General features: G+C 46.1%; 1 protein-coding gene across 1 annotated transcript in view; it reads left to right on the top strand.

Moving 5' to 3' along the window:
- Nucleotides 1-5,362: 5,362 nt before the first annotated feature.
- Nucleotides 5,363-16,050, top strand: part of LPAR3 (lysophosphatidic acid receptor 3) — an 82,812-nt gene continuing 72,124 nt past the window's right edge. The window contains exon 1 of the mRNA XM_008139479.3: nt 5,363-5,488. The gene's annotated coding sequence lies outside the window, so the exon portion shown is untranslated. The remainder of the gene's footprint in view (nt 5,489-16,050) is intronic.

Raw genomic sequence — 16,050 nt, 5'->3', positions numbered from 1 at the left:
GTATTTCTTCTTTTACTCATTCTTCATATACTTAACTTATTTTTCTGTTTCCATGTTAATCTTTTAAATATTAAGAGTTCTCTGCATGCCTCTCAATAAGTAATGTAGGACAGGTATTCACCTTTTACCAATTATATGCTGCAAATATTTTTCTCCCCTAGTTTTTAGTTTTATTTTTAAATTTAAACTTACAGGATTATTTTTATTATGTGCAGAAGTATCTAATATGCATACAGTCAGGACATTAATATTTACTTCCTTTGCTTAAAAACATTCACCCCAACCTTCAAATCAAATAAATATTAATCTTTATTTTCTTCAAATTGTTTTATGGTTCTTTCTCTTTTTTAAGAAATTAACTCTTCACTGCATATGAAAGTCACTTTAGTAAGAATCTAACCTTATTTTTCCACAAAAGTAAATACATTGGACTGAATAAGCCTCCCTTTCTTAGTGATTTAAGATGCCAACTTCCTTAAATATAAACATTTTTATACTTCCTAGGATCTGTATATGAGATAGCTAATTGGGTCAAATGCTTTTCTCTCTAGTTTTTGCACCACCATCATATTGTTTTAATTATTAATTAAATTCACTATATAATTTGTCAACCAAACTAGGATGCTTTTGCAAGTGAATTATGTCTGGATGACAGGCAGAAATCTGGGCCTGGGGCACCCTAGTCATTGTGGCTTTATAATAAACTAGAGGCCTGGTGCACGAAATTCGTACACGGAAGGGTGTGTCCCTCAGCCCAGCCTGCACCCTCTCTGATCTGGGACCCCTCAAGGGATGTCCAACTGCCCATTTAGGCCTGATCCTAACTCTTTCAATGATTATAAAATAAAAGGTATATGTGATAAGATAGCATTATATTTAATTGGCATCATTTTCTTTCTTTGTGTTACATAAAATATTGGTATACCTTACAATTTATGAGCTCTTGGGCATAATGTACTATGATATATCAAGAACCTTAAAAATTTGACTCAGTAAATTCACTATCCTAAAGATGCCATTGAAGGCACACAAAGGTTTTAATACAAATATCAATATTTCAGTATTATTTATACCATTGACATATTAAAAACAACCTATAAGTATAACCTAAAAATCCAATAGGACCAGGCCTAAACGGGTAGTTGGACATCCCTCTCACAATCCAGGAGTGCTGGCTCCCAACTGCTCGCCTGCCTGCCTTCCTGATTGCCTGCCTGATCACCCCCTAACCACTTCTGCCTGCCAGCCTGATCACCCCCTAACCACTCCCCTGCCAGCCTGATTGATGCCTAATTGCTCCCCTGCCAGCCTATTTGCCCCTAACTGCCCTCCCCTGCAGGCCTGGGTCCCCCACAACTGCCCTTCCCTGCAGGTCTGGTCGCCCCCAACTTCCCTTCCTTGCAGGCCTGGTCCCTCCCAACTGCCCTCCCTGATGGCCATCTTGTGGCAGCCATCTTGTGTCCACATGGGGGCAGGCATCTTGTGTGTTGGGGTGATGGTAAATTTGCATATTATTATTTTATTAGTTAGGATTAGATAGGATAGAGGCCTGGTGCATGGGTGGGGGCCAGCTGGTTTGCCCTGAAGGATGTCCTGGATCAGGGTGGGGGTTCCCTTAGGGTATGGGGTGGCCTGGGCGAGGGTCCTGTGGTGGTTTGCAGGCCGGCCACACCTCCCAGCGACCCAAGCGGAGGCCCTGGTATCTGGGATTTATTTATCTTCCATAATTGAAACTTTGTAGCCTTGAGCGGAGCCAAGCCTCCTGCTTGCTCTGTGGCCGCAGCCATTTTTGTTGGGATTTATTTATCTTCTATAATTGAAACTTTGTAGCCTTGAGTGGAGGCTTAGGCCGGCCAGGGTGTGTGGAAAGCTTGGCTTCCTCCATTACCGGGGAAACCCAAGCCTCCTGCTCTCTCTGTGGCCACAGCCATCTTGGTTGGGTTAATTTGCATACTCGCTCCTGATTGGCTGGTGGGCATGGCTTGTGGGTGTAGCGGAGTGATGGTTAATTTGCATATTACTCTTTTATTAGATAGGATTTTCATATCTCATAGAATAAGAGTTCCACCATGACTTTTATTCTCAACATTGGTAACTCCTTTCTCAAGCACGAAAATGCACACAAATTAAGTAGTGATGGGATGAATATCTAATAAGTATTTTAGAATGATTCATGTATGTCATATGAGATGGTTTGTTCAATTTAAATGAAATTAAGTTGGTTTTGATCTTTGATTTTTTGGTATTTGTTGACTCTTTTTGTGACTTCCTGTGCTTCCCACTTGAAGTTAGATGCAATTGAAAGATACTTTACAGGCCATCACCTGGATTACTGCCATCTCCTTTTCTTTGATTTCTGTGGTTAACCTATTGCTCAGTCTTTCCTCAGAACCTTCTAGCTCAGCCATTTTCAACCTTTTTCATTTCATGGCACACATAAACTAATTACTAAAGTTCTGTTGCACACCAAAAAATATATTTTTTTGCCAATCTGACAAAAACAATAGGTATAATTTTGAAATCATTCACACCAGACGGCTATTGTTGTGTTGGCTATTGTCATTTTTTCATTTGACAATCTAAGGAAAAGGGGCCAGTGCCCTTGACTAAATACTCAGTTATTGCATGTTTTACAAATTTTTGTGGCGCCCGGCCTGCAGGCATGGTTCAGTGGTTGAGCATCAACCTATGAACCAGGCAGTCATGGTTCTATTCATGGTCAGGGCACATGTCTGGGTTGTGGGCTCGATCCCCAGTGTGGGGTGAGCAGGGAGCAGCCAATCAATGATTCTCTGTCATCATTGATGTTTCTATCTCTCTCTCCCTTTTTTCTTCCTCTCTGAAATCAATAAAAATATATTTTAAAAAATTCTTGCAGCACACTGGTTGAAAATTGCTGTTCTAGCTAACTGTTATTTCAGGTACCAGTTATATCTCTTGTTTAAGAGCTGCCATTTCGCTTTCTCACATTGTTCTGTAGGCATCCTAATTGCTAATTAGTACAGATTAACAAAATATAACAGTTTTGTTACATTTGAGTTGAGATATTTCAGTTCAGTTATTTCCCAAAGTTAAGAATGCAAAAACCTATGAGTTCCTGTCCATATGATCAGAGGTCCAAGCCAAACTGGGGGGCAGAGGAACATGGGTCTCCTTCCATAAATCCAGAAAGGAAGAAGTTTGCCGGAGTCCTACATTGCTTCTCACTGGGCAGGAGGCAGTCTTATTTTTAATTTAATTTGTTTATTTATTTTGCAGCATTTATTCCCTGCCAAGTAAAATGCTGGCCAACACAGGGTCTCCAAGGCATCTCTTTTCCATCAAGCACCGTGGAATGCCCCTTTTCCCCTTATAGAAACCATGTTATAAATCTCCGTGTCTCCAGGAACACAAAACACAGCATTATACAGGGAGCTGATCCACAAATGGAAAAGTTTTGAATGACTTTCCAGCCAGTGATGCTTAAGGCAAAGTATACCCTCAGGCTTTGTGTTTGCCATTTTTTATATTGGTTTTAATTTGTTTTAAGAAAAACATTCCGGTAGAGACCCTACAGACCCTACAAGGATTTAAAGAAGGTTCTGGTGGTTTAATCCTTGGGCTTCTTTCTAAAAACTAGGATTTGGGGCAACACCTTTATTTGTACTATCCTTTGCATCTTGTCCCTTTTCTCCTGTCCTTGTGTGTAGGTCTGTATATATGTAAGCTGGGTGTTCTTCCCTGCCCTCTTCCTTCGGCCTCTATTCTTTGCCTTCTGCTCAGATTTAAACCACATTTGTTAAAAAAAAAATCTAGCTAAAATGGCTGTCTTTTTGCAGCACAGCTCACCGTACTGCCTTCTCCTTTCTCCTCTTTTTAGGATTCATACGTGAAAGGCAATCCCATCTGGCTTTACCAACTCCCTGTTCTACTTTGCAATGCTCAGGTTCAGGAGGTTCCAAGTTACAACAATGTGTTTCCAAACTGCCTTTGCTAATGAGTTGTTTGGAACTTGGAACAAATTTTTCCAGCAAAAGTAGCCTCTAACTGGTGTTTACAGTTCCCGGTTCAGCCTGCGACAACTTACTCGACATGCTGCACATTTGCTGAGTCAAGCGTTTGCTAAGTGCTTGCTGGCGGAGGGGAATTTCTTGTGTTCACCAGGTTGCCCTTCAGCATTGTGCTATTTGTTGAGCTGTTCACTCCCCTGACCTCGTTCTCATATGTCATCTGCAAGGCTTTTGCTTGTTCTGGTAAACAGATCTTTCTTTAGTACTAGCTTTGCAAGTTGTAGCCCCTCTGGACACAGTTCATCTGTAAGACACCACAGTAACTTTCTGAACACACAGGTGAGGCAACAGTAATTTGTACATGCGGATCAAAATGTAGCCACATGGCTGGGAAGGTTTGAGACACACCAGGCTGTCATGGCCTTTGGGATGCGGTTCGCTGCATAAGGAATAAAACATACTTAAGACATGATCTTCAGAGAGAGCGGAATTTCTTCGGTGGTAGGGGACAGGTTGTTTCTTGGAATATGGTTCCTAGTTGGATACAGAGCGGAATGAAGAATGAATGAATGAATGAATGAATGAATGAATGAATGGCAAAAGGTTACAGGCAGTCCCCTGGGCACCTGCACTCAGTGGTGCACACGGTTTTGAAGCATGGATAAGAAGGGCCCCACATTACAGTATTTCCCTTCTGTGAGGTCACCAGGAAGGCCCAACTTTGAGCATGTCTGTGATTTTATTTTACTTTTCAGGGTTCCGAAAGAACAAAGGCTTCATGACACTGTTTTGCTTTGCATCTTTCTTCTTTAGCAAAGGTAGGTCAGTGGAGGCTTTATATTTCATCTTTCAAGAACGAAGTATCCAGGACTATGTACCCCAGGAGGCCAAGAAGCCTCTCTCATAACTTTAAATCTTTTTTATTTCCTGTTTCAATCAAAAGATGCCTTAGGAAAGGCTTCCCACAGAGGTTGGGGCGGATGGGTGTGGCTGCACTTGCCCGCAGCCTCCTCACACAAGTCGGAAGGACCGAGAGAAAGCACTTAACACGGAACTCCGAGGTACGGCCCGGGAAGCCCTGTGGGTGGTAGCGGTCCTCTGGCTCCTTCTCCTCCAGGCTGGCCACCGTCCTGGGGACCAGTTCCAGGCAGGAGAGCATCTGCGTTAGAACCCGATCCGCGCCTCGCCGGCGGGGGGCGCGCTCCCGTGGGAACGGTCGGGCTCCTGGGCCAGGGCGGGGCAGGGCGGGGACGCGGCCCCTCCGCCCCCTCGGCGCCACCCCTTGCTCCGCCAAACTTTCCTGGGGCTCGGGACGCGCCGCCGCCGCAGTTGGCAAAGAGGCGCGCCGCCGCCGCCGCCGCCACCACCGAGTCCTCCGCAGCTCCTCGCGCCCGGCGGAAGTCCAGCGCCCGGCCGCCCCGTCGCGCGCGGCCCGAGGGCATGCGGCAGCCGCAGGGGCCCCCCGCTCCCGGGCTCGGCGGCGCGGGCGAGCGTGAGCGGTGAGTGGGGCGCCGGGCGCGGGAGGGTTCTGGGGCGTGCGTGGGGAGGCCGGCTTGCGGGGGGGCCCTCCGCCGGGCCCAGCTTTTCGGGATTGCCAGCTCGGGACCCAGATCCACTCCGAGCGCCTGGGACAGGACCCTCCAGGCGGAGCGTGGCGCACCCAGCCCTTTCTCACTTTTCCCCCGAGGAGTGAAAAGCCATCGGAATGCCCACGCCGCGGCGTGGCTTCGCTCCGGCTGCGGGCCGGTGGGCTGGGCGCAGGGCTCCGCTTTGCACAGGTGCTGCTTTTCCGAAGTCGGTCTTACCGCCGCAGGTGGGGACGGGGGTTCTCCCGCGGGGCCCTGGGATATAACATTTTTCAGTCTCCGGTTACTCCCCGTGCAGTGGAACCATGCGAGCCATCTAAACATTCGGGAAATAGTTATTATTAACTAGGAACACCGTCAGGGGGGTGTGCTTTGTAAGTGAAGGTCCCAGTGGCAGACAAATGGGCTTTGTTCTGAGGCAATGTTACTTTATTGCTTTCCCTCTGCACGCTGCGAATACCCGAAATGGTTTAGAAATTTCTCAAGCATGTAATTTGAGGAGTGACAGTGAATAATGGAAACAATTTAATCTAATAAGGTAATCATTAAAACGGTTCCCCAAAGCATTTGTAGGTCAACTTTTAAGCGAATAATTTCCACGAAATGCGCCCCCCCTCCCCCTCAACACTCCCGTAATTTGTTGTTGTCATTGCAACACGTTTACCTCCTTACTCCTTTGCCACCCAGAGTAATACCTGGCCTTGGAATGTTACTTTAGAAGTCAAGGGCCACCTAGCTTCTCACGGTTCCTACTTGCTTTTATAAATTGGAAAATAAAGTGAATGTTGGCCAGACAGAGGATTCCTTTATAAGTAGGTTGTTACTCCATGCACGCACCGCATTTCATTAATGCATAAACTTCTGTATTGCTAAGGTTTCGCAGTGAACTGTCAGTAGTTGCTTAGCCTGCTTCCCATGAGACATTGGACCCACTTTTGTGTGGTCCATCCAGTGAGTAGCATTTTCCTTATCGCCCCTCCTCCACCCCCACAGAAGTGATACAGTTAGAAACACACAACCTTGGCTCTGCTAACTCCATGCTTGTCTAAACAAACTGGGTTATTCTTTAAAAACAAAACAAAACAACAACAAAAAAACAACAGCAAGCAAACCCTGCCAGTGAGGCTGATGTATTTGAGATAAGCTTCCAGAGTTGTCTTTTGTGCCTTGAGTATGGGACCCAGTATCATGTCCCAATATCTGGGCATCTAACCACCTGGACATAACTTACATTGATTGTCACTACCATATAACTAGAAAAATAGATCCTTTAGGCACATTTTTTCTTGTTTTATTTTTTGTCTTTAGAACTTTATAACTTTGATTTAACTACAAACGACACAACCTCTTTTTTAATTCTGACAAATGCATAAATCAACTACCACACGCTATCAGATCAGGTCTCTTTTAGGTATCTGGCTGTTTTATAAGATGTTTGATAGAACAGATCTGTGTATGTTTTCTATGAATGAAGACTGAAATGAGAACACTAAACTACGTGATCGTTTTCCACGTATGTTCATCAGAACCTGTTCGAAAGCCTACAACATGTCCATTCTCATTTTTCCAGAACACCCATGCTCACAGGAACAAGTGCGCACACAGCATTGCAGGCAGGCGCAACCAAGGCACACACTCTCAAAGCCGTGTCCACATGCCCGGGGCTGGCTGGGTCTCTCCCAGGTTTTCCATGTTCCTGCTGAGGAGCAGAAATCCACCACAACTTAAGCCCAACCTCTTATTTCTTTGGGCTGGAGCAAGGGGGAGTCACTCTAACTCCAGTGGGAATTACAATGGCTCAAATGACCTATTAGCCATTCTCCTGGGAGTGTACATTAGTTCAGAATGCTTTCTGGCCTGTGATTATATCCATCAGCGTGGTTAAGGCTGATTGCAAGCTTCTGCATGGCAGAGCCCAGGCCCAGGGCATTATGCGTGTGGTGGAAAGGGAAGAGAAGGGCTTTGCAGTCAGAACAGCCTTGGTTCCAGGCCGGCCTTTGTGACCTGGGATACATGGCTGTGCCTCTCTACGCCCTCATCTCCTTGTCTGGGAAAATGAAGATGACATCCACCTCCCGAGATTCAAAGAGAAAAACACTTAGCAGGGTACCTGATACACAGGAAGAACTCCTTAAGTGTCCGTTGCCTTCTTTTTCTTCTAGGTGAACATTAAAGTATTGATATTTCTGGAAACATGGGTACAACCCTACCTTTTTCCGACAATGATGGATCCCTGAGATGTTCCGCACACTTTCCTCATTTGCTTCCTCCTTTCCTGGCTCTGGTCCTTTTGCTCTTTCCCCCATCATCCCTCCTGCAGGTACTGGGCCGCTTCCTCTCTGGCCTCGCTGATCCTTTGTCCCTTGTACTGGAGTCTGTATGTATGTGGAGGAGTCTCCTGGAACTTAGTCCTGCTGTGGATGGGAGAGGTGTCTGCAGAAGCCCTGAGAGTGTGTGCTTTTACGGTCAGGGGGGAGTTGGAGTACAGGAGTCTGGGTTCTAATCCCAGCCCCACTCTTGTGAGTTCTTGTGATCTTGAATAAATCACTTGTCATCCTTGAATTAGTTTTCTCATTTACATAATGGGGATGATAATTCCTTTTTTACCTACCTGCCTGGGTTGTTGTTGGGGCCCAATAAGTCATGTATGTGAAAGAGTTTTGTACCCTGTGAAGGCACATTGGAATTGAAGAGGCAGGACCTCCAGATGTGGGACACCCCTGGCAGACTGTAGGGGTGAGAGGATCTCCATGTGGGTGTGCTAAGTGGGCAGGGCTGCAGTCCCTCCGCGCCCCTCTCTCCTGGCCTCTGATGTGGAATGAGACATCAAGGATGAAATCGCGCCAAAGGTTGAGAAACTGCTCTGAGGGGAATACAAGAGGAAGATACATTTCAGGACTGAGAAAATCTAATACTGTGCAATCGAAGACACAGGGCAAAGTTCCGAAAAGGCTTTATTTCCCTCTCACAATTCCCTGTACTGTCTGCTCATCTCAGTTCGTAATGAACAAAAACAAAGAGCGACCCAGCCAATGTCAGAGGAGAGCGTGATGGCATTCATCAGACATCGACATGGGACGCCCCACGCCGTCCTCACCGCCCTGTGCTTTCTTGCTAACTTGGGTCTCTAAGGTTCACCCTGCAAGGCACTGAACTGACTTAAGCGTTCTCCTCTCTCAAACAATTAATCTAATTATTCCATTCCATCTGAAAGATATGTGTTGCTGTCTGCCTGACCTGCCTGGGAAGCCAGGTGAGCAGTAGCCAGTGAGCGGAAGTTTCTGATTTTCTGAGTTGTGCCCACCACCTCTTCACACACACACTCCCCCCTCCCCCCCCCCCCCCCCCCGCCCAGGCTGATGTCCTCCTCCTTTTCCCTCTTCATCTCCTGGCCTGGCTTCTGCAGCACCTGGCCCCTAGCCTCCTGTCCTGCCTGCCTCCTGCCTTGAACTCCTTGCCTGTGATCCTGACACTGTCTGGGCCCTATGGACCTTACCTCTTATCAGATGTGAATCATTCAGATACCTCAGGCTGGGCCAGACTGAGTCAGTTTAGTGCTTTGCAGAGTGAGCCTTAGGGCCAGACTGGGTGTCACTCTGGAAAAACCATCCGGTATCCAGTATAGCCTACCTCACCCCTTCCAAAAGATATTTATCAGCGCCAACCCACCTCTCAGGCTCCCCCCCCAGATACTCATCAGCTAGTCCTATGTCTTCATTGTTCCCTGGGACACTAGGTGGCAGTTTTATGGCCCTGGCCTTCACTAGGCCACGCGCCAGGTCCGTGGTATCTTCAAGGGATGGCTTGGCGGGTAGCAGGGCTGGGTTGAAGGGCACTTTAGCCCCTCCATAAGCTTTACCCATTTGCCCAAATGAACATGAGATCTAAATAAAAGCAGTGTGCTTGCTTTGTAAATGCAGCTTTGAGGCAGCCTCCTCAGATCCCCTTTCAGCGAGACTGCCCCAAAGCCTCTCCTCTACAGAGCTTCTGGAGCTGCCCCAAGGCTAGGTGAGTCCAAATGGCCTGTGGAGTCGGTCAGAGTCTTTCACTCCCCAAGGAGAGCTAGAAATCCAAACACAAGGTTCAGAGTCCTGGGGAGTAACTAGTAATTGAAGACCAAAGCAAGGGATCAGGTATAGAACATCATTGTATCATCTGCTTCCTGCCCTGTTTGATTTTTTAAGAGGTCAGTTCTTTGACCGGTCCCCACCCCCCCAACTAAACTGTCATGTGGATCTAACAAAGAGTATAATCTTTTTCTATATCCTCATGGCATTTAGATTAGTCAGCATTCTCCAAAGAAACAGAACCATTAGGGTATATACATACTTACACTGAGTGGCCAGATTATTATCATCTCTGAACACATAATAATCTGGCCACTCAGTGTGTGTGTGTGTGTGTGTATACATATATATATGTATATATTAGAGGCCCGGTGCATGAATTCATGCATGGGTGGGGTCTGGCCAGCCTGGTGAGGGGGAGGGGACATGGGTGGTTGGCCAGCCTGTCTGCTGGTCGAACTCCTGGTCAAGGGGACAATTTGCATATTAGCCTTTTGTTATATAGGATATACACTGAGTGGCCAGATTATTATGCGTTAAGAGATCATAATAATCGGGCCACTCAGTGTGTGTGTGTGTGTGTGTGTGTGTGTGTGTGTGTGTGTGTGTGTATATATATATATATATATAGAGAGAGAGAGAGAGATTTACTATAGAAATTGATTCCTGAGATCACAGAGGCCAAGAAATCCCACCATCTGCCATCTACAAGCTGGAGAACTAAGGCCCGAGCCAGGAGCACTGATGTCCAAGTGCAGGAGAAGATATAAGCTCCAGCTCAAGCCACAGGGCGAATTTGCCCTTCTACCTTTTTCTATTCAGGCCCTCCTTGTGTCACCTGAGGCCCACCCACATAGATGAAGTCAATCTTCTTTATTCAGTCTACTAATCTCTTCCAGACACACCCTCAGACACACCCAGGTAATGTTTTACCAGCTCTCTGGGCATCCCTTAATCCAGTCAAATTGACACATAAAATTAATCATTGTACTAGCAAATCAGGAAATTGAATTGGTACCACACTACCATCCAATCCACAGAGCCCATTCATATTTCAACAGTTGTCCCCCAAATGTCTTTTTTTCCTGTCTGATCCGTGTTCAATTTGCCATGTCTCTTCTGGAATAGTTTCTCAGACTTTCTCTGTGCCTTAAGTCCTTGTAGATCTTATATTCTGCAGGATGACTCAGCCTGCATCTAGCAGGTATTTCTTCAGAACCAGACTCCGGTCTTGTGTTCTTGGCAGGAATACATACTCTGCTCTTCTTAGCGCATAAATTAGATGGCATAAAATGTCAACCTGTTGCACCACTGGAATATTGGCCTCCAGTGGTTGGCTATGTGGGTGTCTGCCAGATCTTCTCACCTTAAATTTATCATTTTTCCCCTTTGAAATGTATTGGTGTTTGTGGGGAAGTTTTCTAAGGTTATGCTAATAGCCTATTCTTCAATAAATCTCCACCTACAGCCTTATCATATTAATGACTTCTGCCTGAGTCAGCCACCTCTATTAAGGCTGCCAAGTAGTGATTATTTATTTCTATCACTCTTATATTTATTAGTTGACATTCTACTGTAAGGGAGAACTTTTTTCCTCCCTCATTTACTTATTAATTTATATTAGGAAGTATTCATAGATTTCCTTTGTAAGCAATATGTTGAAATCTGTTACTATTTCTTTTTATGCTCACATGGTCCTGAGTTTGGCCCGTGGGAGTCCCTTTGAGCTGGCCTTTTGACATCCCTATCATTCACTGAGCATTTAAACAGTTCCTGGTACTACATGATATTCCAGGCTCATCTTGTACTTTCTCTGAGTTAGTTATTCCTCCCTTTTGGGAGAGAATAGTATTTAGAAACCAAGATTTAGAAGGTTGATGTGCCCATTGTTACTGGGGTATCATTGCTTTAGGTCTTTTAGAGAACAGAGCTAGGAAATATAAACAGACACATTTATAATTTTTTCTATATTAGGCCCTGTATTAAAATCATTCACACTAATACCTTCAAGTCCAATTCAACACCCAGGGATCTTTCTATTCTTTCCCTTTATATCTTTTAATATATATATATTTATTGGTTTTTAGAGAAAGAGGAAGGGATAGGGAGAGAGCGAGAAACATTGATATGAGAGCAAAACATGGATCAGCTCCTTCCATGCCCGAAACCCAGGCATGTGCCCTGACTGGGAATCAAAACAGCAACCTTTCCGTGCACAGGATGACACCCAACCAACCGACCCACACTGGCCAGGACTCCCCTTTATATCTTTGTACATATCTTCTCTGGCAGTTAGAAAGTTGACCCCATTATCTTTAATATTTGTACTTATTTGCTCAAAGTAGCCCATCCCCCAACCACAGAGGCCACCCTGTCTCCTCTGTGTCCACCTCCCTTCCCACTGCCTCTTGTCCTTGGCTGCCTGGCCTGCCAGCCATGTGTCTTTGCAGCTTCACTACCAGCCTCCAGTCCCTCCAGCTCACTGCTCTGTGTGGCTTCCCAACCAAGTTGCCCACGCCTGTGTGCAGGTCCCCAAACTCCCTCCCATCGTGTTTCACTCTTAACCACAGGCTTATCCCTCAGCTCTGGGGAAGGAAAGGAAGAGAAGGCAAAGGAAGAGATGGGAATGAAAAGGAAGCCAAGAGAGAAATACTATATATATTTTTCAAGCGTTTGATACAAATTGCCCTCCCAAAAAGTTGTATCACTTTACATGCTCACCAACATGTTATTAGAGTGCCATTTCCCCTGTTCCCTTTCCAACACTGAATTTTACCCACCTGTGTAAATGTTGTCTATCCGATCACACTTAACTTTTGTCTCTGTTAGAGCCCATGCCATCCTCAACTCTGTTTATACTTCGTTGTATGTCTCATCTTACCCTTTAGATAAGGGCCTCTCAGCCTTGGCACCACTGGCAGTGGGCTGCATAGTTCTTGGTAGTGGGGCTGTCCTGTGCATTGCAGCACGTGTAGCAGCATCTCTGGCCTCTGTTCTCTACATGCCAGTAGCACCCCTCAGTCCTGTCTACCACAAGTGTCTCCAGATATTGGGAGATGTCCCTGTGGAGAGTGGAGGATTAGCCCTGACTGAATCTCTGCTGCTCTAGATTATGAGCTTCCTGAGTGCATTTTACATCTGTGTACATGGTTGTGTGTCTCTGTCTTTCTCCTGCCTATAGTGAACAGTGGAGAATGTGACCTGGACAGGGATGAGAGGAGCCAGTGGTTGGGTAGAATCTATATCATAAAAGGCCTGTGGAAAAAAAACAACCGGTCACCAGGAGGTGCATGGAGCACCTTTCTTGGGCTGGGACTCGAGGCTCGTGAGGCGAGGCGGGGCTCACATGAGACTGGCGGGGGGGGGGGGGGGGGGCATGCGACAAAGAGGGTGCAGCAAAGCGGGTGGCAGGCAGACAGGGCCTTGCTGCGAAGGGGGCGTGGGGGATGGGCGCCGGGCGGGGGCGGGGAACGCAGCACAGGTCCCCAGGTGAGGAGCAGAAGTGCTCCCGCCAAAGGGGGAAGGGTGGGGGTGCACATGGCCTGTGGCGGGGATGGGGGGGCAGTGTGTGGGGCAAGGGCACGAGCTGGGAGCGTCACAGGGCGCTGGCAGCGACCACGGAGCATGCGAGGCATTGCAGGGCGGTGGACATGGCCCTGATGGCAGGCTAGGCCTAGGGGACCCCACACATGCACGATTTAATCATGCACTGGGCCTCTAGTACACTATAATAGGACCAATGGATCTTGCCCATTAAATGTATGCAACTCTCTACATATGCAAAATCCATGAATACCTAACAGAGGGAAAGGACAAAGAATGTCAACAAGGATGCTACCATGTCGTTACTAGTCTTTCTCCGTTAACTTCTAGTCTAATATCTTCTGGGCAGATAATTGGAGTCTGTGGCCTAGTTCAACTGGTAGACTGGTTGATAGGAACGTTATGGGCTTTAGGAGAAGGTGTTTCTTAAATTACATCATTCAAAGTGTTAGAAGTAAACCGGCTGCTTGCTCTTCTGAGCTTTCTCTGAAATAGGCCAGCTGACTAATCATTGCTATTTCCTATCATGCATTTAGAATTTTATTCTGTCATTTTCATTTGATTATGTGAACTTTTCCCTCATAAACTTCTGTCAAAAATTCTCAGTAGAGATACACTTACAAATTTTTATTGACATTTACCCTAATCATGGTGTACTTCTAGTATCATTGTCAATGTTTTTAAAAGGCATTAATGTTGTTATAGAGGACAAATCTGCACATCTCTCCGAGGGGCATAGAATTAACCACTGAGAAAAGGCCGCAGTGGTCAGTGTGGTGAAAGCTCCCTGGGCCAGAGCGGTGGCAGCTGGTCAGAGCGAATCGGGGTCTCCAGGTTGTAGAGCAGGGAATGCTGCTCTGCCCACCTCACCATGGAGCAAAGGGGCAAAGAGATGTGCACTCGCTTTGAACTCGTTCGGTGGTATGTCAATGACTATATTTGGATAGATTATTCTAAGATCTAGATTAAGCACATGAGCTAGAGCCGTGGTCGGCAAACTGCGGCTCTCGAGCCACATGCGGCTCTTGGGCCCCTTGAGTGTGGCTTTTCCACAAAATACCACGGCCTGGGTGAATCTATTTTGAAGAAGTGGCGTTAGAAGTTTAAGTTTAAAAAATTTGGCTCTCAAAAGAAATTTCAATCTGTTGTACTGTTGATATTTGGCTCTGTTGACTAATGAGTTTGCCGACCACTGATCTAGAGGAAGTATAGTAACAGAATCAGAAGGTTAAACATGAGGCGACTAAATGTTCTCCGTGATAGTGAGAACGCCAGCTAATGACTCTAGGCGGGGTGGTCGGGGAGAGAGGGCCTTGGCTTTGGGGTGGTTATGCCAAGGACCCCCCCATCCTGCAGGGAGGGGTTTCCCCCTTTGCTCTCCCCTCCCCGGTAATCTCTGTTGAGACCCTTTCTCCCTTACCTCTTGGAAACAGGCTTGCTCTGTGGGTTGCTGGACTTGTCTGACTTCTCTGGCCCAGAAGTGAGCCGAGGCCTTCCCATTAGCTGTATCATTCACTTTGTCCCAATAACACAAGTTAGAGCTTGTCTCCCTCTTGCAACAGAGGAAATTGAGTCTCAAAGAGGTTAAGTAGCTTTGCTCAGGCCCCGCTGATAATTAGTAGTAATGAAATGAATACTGTGTATCAGAAGCTATTCTAAGCACCTTATTTAAATCTCCCAACAGTCTTAGGAAGAAGGTACTGTTATTATCCCCATTTTATAGATGAGGGAATTAAGGCACAGAGAGGTTCACTAACTTGCTGGTAGGCAAGGCTTCAAACTCAGGGCAGCTGTCTTCAGCGGTCATGCTCTTCTGCGTGTGGATAGCTCGTTTCCCCAAAGCCATTTGCTGACGAGACTGCCCCCTGTTGTTTATCCCTGGCACCCTTGCTGAAGATCAGTTAACTGCATAAGCATGGGTTTGTTTCTGGGCTATTTTGTTTCATTAGTGTATATATCTCTCTTTATGCCAGTACCATATTGTTGTTATTTTTTTTTTTTTAAGTTTTTATTGGTTTTAGAGAGGGAGAGAGAAACATCTATCAGCTGTCTCCTGTAGGCCCCTATTAGGGGGCAGGGGAATCAAACCAGCAATCTTTTGGTGCATGGGACGATGCCCAGCCTACTGAGCCACACCATCCAGGGCAGTACCATATTGTTTTGATTACTGTAGCTTTGTAGTAATATATTTTAAAATTAAGAAGCACGAGGCCTCCAAATTTGTTCTTCTTTCTCAAAATTGTTTCGGCCCTTTGGGATCCTCTGTAGTTCTATATGAATTTTAGGATTGTTTTTTCCTCTTTCTGTAAAAATTTGAGTTTTTAACTTTCTTAGGATGTATTATCTACCATTTATTGAGTCCTTTCTAGGTGCTGTGCATCTTGCTGAGCACTTTATAAACATAAATTTAACGTAGTCCTTTCAACAATCCTACGTGGTAGGTGTAGCTATGTCATTTTCAGAGAGGAAGGAAATGCTCTGGCTAGATCAGCAATGTGCCAGGTTGGAGTCATTGATGAAAATGATGAACCTGCATCTGACTCAGGTCCAGCTGATGTAAAGTGTCTGCTCCCTTCCCCTCACTGGTCTGCCCCTTGTAGGGTCACAGGCCACCACGCTTTCCTTGAAAGAGCTTAGTTTACCAGAACTCCACAGGTCTGGCCTTCTTTCTCTAACATTTAAATACCTATGTTCATTATTTCTTTATTCTGACTGAGAAACATCCTATATAATAAAAGAATAATATGCAAATCAACCGAATGGCCGAACAGCAGAACGACCATCTGGACGACCATCAGACGACCATCTGGGACCGTGCTATGACACCCACTGGTGCCAGGCCAGCCAAGGCGGGTGCAATGTGAT

This window comes from Eptesicus fuscus, chromosome 9 (genome assembly GCF_027574615.1).
Source record: "Eptesicus fuscus isolate TK198812 chromosome 9, DD_ASM_mEF_20220401, whole genome shotgun sequence".
Classification (NCBI taxonomy): Eukaryota; Metazoa; Chordata; class Mammalia; order Chiroptera; family Vespertilionidae; genus Eptesicus; species Eptesicus fuscus.
The sequence above is the reverse complement of the archived record's forward strand: the minus strand, read 5'-3'. Positions and strand labels throughout refer to the sequence as shown.